General features: G+C 40.9%; 1 non-coding gene across 1 annotated transcript; it reads right to left on the bottom strand.

Annotated features, from left to right (window-relative positions):
- Positions 1 to 935: 935 nt before the first annotated feature.
- On the bottom strand, positions 936 to 1042 carry LOC113000929 (small nucleolar RNA R71). The gene has a single exon (XR_003266225.1). It is a non-coding gene; the product is annotated as a small nucleolar RNA R71 (small nucleolar RNA).
- Between the last annotated feature and the right edge of the window lie 3728 nt (positions 1043 to 4770).

Genomic DNA, 4770 nt, shown 5'->3' with positions numbered 1-4770 from the left:
TGAGAACCCTAGGGCCTTCCCTTGGATCTCTAGCCCAATCTACTTGGATTCTTCTACCCAATGCCCTTGCGGGATAGGATTGCATCACATTCTGTCAAAAGTTTTTTATTTTTCAAGTTTTATTCACTTATTTTTCTTAACCTACCATTTTTAGCTTCCATAGTTAGACTTTGAATTTTTGCCTGAAATTTTTTGTGCTATCTTCTCATCATTTTATAAGGTTGCTCACAAAATTTAAAGTCATTTAGATATCATTTGAGGGTAGCTATAGTTCAAACCTACACCTTTATTTACATGACAAGGCAACTAGTTGTGCATGCTGAATGTAGTGTATGACTAGAGGCAATCCATCTGACTTACAACCCTTTGATCCTGAGATAGATAGGACATTTCATAGATTAGTTAGACATCATTTTATACCTTTTGATCATCCTGAGCATTCCATTATTGGTGAATCTGTGCATTCTGTTATTGGTGATTTTGAACACCTTGATTTTGAGCATTATAATTTTGAGCATTCTGATTCTGAGCATTCTGATTTTGAACATTCTGAGAACATGGCACAACCTCCACCCCGTGAGAGAACTCTAAGGGAAATGGCTGCACCTGATTTCACCTACGAAAGCTTGTGCATCCAATACCCTGATGAGGATGTCCCATATGTTCTTAAAACTGGACTGATTCATTTGCTTCCAAAGTTTCATGGCCTTGCAGGTGAAGACCCGCACAAACATTAGAAGGAATTTCATATTGTCTGCTCCACCATGAAACCCCCAGATGTCCAAGAGGATCACATATTTCTGAAGGCTTTTCCTCATTCTTTAGAGGGAGTGGCAAAGGACTGGCTGTATTACCTTGCTCCAAGGTCCATCACGAGCTGGGATGACCTTAAGAGAGTATTCTTAGAAAATTTTTTCCCTGCTTCTAGGACCACAACCATCAGGAAGGATATCTCAGGTATTAGACAACTCAGTGGAGAGAGCCTGTATGAATACTGGGAGAGATTTAAAAAACTATGTGCCAGTTGCCCTCACCATCAGATTTCAGAGCAGCTGCTTCTCCAATATTTTTATGAAGGACTCCGAAATATGGAGAGAAGTATGATAGATGCTGCCAGTGGTGGAGCCCTTGGAGACATGACTCCTGCTGAAGCCAGAAATTTAATTGAGAAGATGGCTTCCAACTCCCAGCAGTTTAGCGCCAGAAATGATGCTATAGTCATTAGAGGAGTGCATGAGGTAGCTACAAACTCAACTGCATTATCTGAAACTAAGAAGCTTGAAGGCAAACTGGATGCATTGGTTAACTTGGTAACCCAGCTGGCCTTGAACCAGAAATCTGTACCTGTCGCAAGGGTCTGTGGTTTGTGCTCCTCTGCTGACCACCATACAGACCTTTGCCCTTCCATGCAGCAACCTGGAGCAATTGAGCAGTCCGAAGCTTATGCTGCCAACATTTACAATAAACCTCCTCAACCTCAGCAGCAAAATCAACCACAACAGAACAATTATGACCTCTCCAACAACAGATACAACCCTGGATGGAGGAATCACCCTAATCTTAGATGGTCTAGCCCTCAGCAACAACAACAGGAGCCTTCTCCTTCCTTCCAAAATGTTGTTGGCCCAAGCAGACCATACATTCCTCCACCAATCCAACAACAGCAACAGCCCCAGAAACAGCCAACAGTTGAGGCTCCTCCACAACCTTCCCTCGAAGAACTTGTGAGGCAAATGACCATGCAGAACATGCAGTTTCAACAAGAAACCAGAGCCTCCATTCAGAGCTTAACCAATCAGATGGGACAATTGGCTACACAATTAAATCAACAACAGTCCCAGAATTCTGACAAGCTGCCTTCTCAATCTGTCCAAAATCCCAAAAATGTCAAAGACCTCAACCCGTAGCACCTTCCTCATCTGCAAATGAACCTGCTAAACTTCACTCTACTCCAGAAAAAGGTGATGAAAAAAATTTACCTAACAATTTCTCTGCAGGTGAATCTTTCACTGGTAATTCTGATTTGCAGAAGCAGCACATCCCTCCTCTTCCGTTCCCTCCAAGAGCAGTTTCCAACAAAAAAATGGAAGAGGCAGAGAAAGAGATCTTGGAAACATTTAGAAAAGTAGAGGTGAACATACCTCTGCTGGATGCAATAAAGAAAATTCCAAGATATGCTAAATTCTTGAAGGAGCTGTGCACTAATAAGCGGAAGCTTAAAGGAAGTGAACGAATTAGAATGGGCAGAAATGTCTCTGCATTGATTGGTAAATCAGTTCCCCAAATTCCTGAAAAATGTAAAGATCCAGGTACATTCAACATACCTTGCATTATAGGGAATAGTAAGTTTGAAAATGCCATGCTAGATTTAGGAGCTTCTGTTAGTGTTATGCCTCTGTCTACTTTTAATTCTCTATCTCTAGGTCCCTTGCAGTCAACTGATGTGGTAATTCATTTAGCTAATAGAAGTGTTGCCTATCCTGTTGGTTTCATAAAAGATGTCTTAGATAGAGTTGGTGAACTGATTTTCCCTGTTGATTTTTATATTTTGAATATGGAGGATGGGTTTTCTCAAGGATCAGTTCCCATCATTCTAGGCAGACCCTTTATGAAAACTGCTAGAACTAAGATAGATGTATATGCAGGCACACTATCCATGGAGCTTGGTGATATAACTGTTCATTTTAATATTATGGATGCTATGAAATACCCATCTTAAGATCTTTCTATATTTCGTGCTGAAATAATTGACCATGTTGTTGATGAATACATGACTGATCTTTATTCTAATATGCATGCCTCTCACTCTTCATGCATTGAGTCTGAAATTGTACTTGATCATATGTCTGAATTTGATGCTGAGAGTGAATCTGAAAGTGATATTGATTGCATGACTGGTGGTGGTATTTTACCTCTTGAGATTGATTTTATAGAGTCAGATAGGACTAACCATGTTTCAGGAAGTACACATACCTTTGACTTTCTTTATGAGGTACAGGATGAGAAACCATCTCCTTCTACCACTATCCAGCCAACCACACCAGAATTGAAGCCTCTGCCATCAAATTTAAAATACGCTTACTTGGATGATAGCAAAAGTTGTCCAGTGATTATATCTGCCTCCCTTGCTGATGCGCAAGAGGAGAAGTTGTTGTCTGTTCTCAAGAAGCATAAGAAGGCTATAGGCTGGACCCTGGCGGACATTCCTGGTATTAGCCCATCCACATGTATGCATCGAATAAATTTAGAGGATGGAGCTAAACCAGTAAGACAGCCACAGAGAAGACTCAACCCGATGATTCTTGATGTAGTGAAGAAAGAGATAACCAAGCTTTTGCAAGCTGGAATCATTTATCCTATCTCTGACAGCCAATGGGTGAGTGCCGTCCAGGTAGTCCCGAAGAAGACCGGCCTCACAGTGATAAAAAATGAGAAGGAGGAGCTGATTCCAACTCGGGTGCAGAATAGTTGGAGAGTCTGCATTGACTATAGGAGGCTAAACCAGGTTACCAAAAATGACCATTTTCCCCTGCCATTCATTGACCAGATGCTTGAATGCCTGGCAGGTAAATCTCACTACTGTTTCCTTGATGGTTTTTTTGGTTATATGCAAATTACTATTGCTCATGAGGATCAGGAAAAGACCACATTCACCTGCCCCTTCGACACTTTTGCCTATAGGAGGATGCCTTTCGGCCTGTGCAATGCCTCTGGTACCTTCCAACGGTGCATGATTAGTATTTTCAGTGATTTCTTAGAAAATTGCATAGAGGTGTTTATGGATGATTTCACTGTGTATGGATCCTCTTTTGATGGTTGTTTGGATAGTTTGGAAAAAGTTTTGAATAGATGCATTGAAACTAACCTTGTTCTAAATTTTGAAAAATGTCATTTTATGGTTGAGCAAGGTATAGTTTTAGGCCACATTATTTCCAATAAGGGTATTGAAGTAGATCCTGCAAAAATTTCTGTTATTGCACAATTGCCTTACCCCTCTTGTGTGCGAGAGGTGCGATCTTTTCTTGGTCGTGCAGGATTCTACAGGCGTTTTATAAGGGATTTTAGCAAAGTAGCCCTTCCACTGTCCAACTTGTTGCAAAAGGAGGTGGAGTTTGACTTTAATGACAGATGCAAAGAGGCTTTTGATTGCCTCAAAAGAGCGCTGACTACCACCCCCATCATCCAGGCACCCGATTGGACAGCCCCTTTTGAGCTTATGTGTGATGCATCAAATTATGCATTGGGGGCTGTCCTTGCTCAGAAAATTGATAAATTGCCCAGGGTGATATACTATGCTTCTAGGACTTTAGATGCTACCCAAGCGAATTATACTACTACTGAGAAGGAGCGTCTAGCCATAATTTTTGCTCTTGAAAAATTTCGATCTTATTTGCTTGGTACCCGCATTATTGTTTATACTGACCATGCAGCTCTAAAGTACTTATTGAAGAAGGCTAATTCTAAGCCTAGGTTGATCCGATGGATGCTCTGGCTCTAAGAGTTTGACTTGGAGATCCGTCATAGGAGCGGAGCACAAAATTTAGTTGCTAATCATTTGAGTCAGATCGAACGTGTAACGGATGCGAATTCACCCATTCGGGATGATTTCCCGGATGATCATTTGAATATACTGTATAGTATTTCTGACTCTTTTTCTAATCCTTGGTTTGCCAACATTGTCAATTATTTAGTTGCTTCTGTTTTTCCTCCCTTAGCATCTAAGGCCCAAAAAGATAAAATTAAAAATGATGCTAAGCATTTTATTTGGGA

Source organism: Glycine max, chromosome 11 (assembly GCF_000004515.6).
Source record: "Glycine max cultivar Williams 82 chromosome 11, Glycine_max_v4.0, whole genome shotgun sequence".
NCBI classification, from domain to species: domain Eukaryota; kingdom Viridiplantae; phylum Streptophyta; class Magnoliopsida; order Fabales; family Fabaceae; genus Glycine; species Glycine max.
This window is presented reverse-complemented; position numbering and strand designations above follow the sequence as displayed.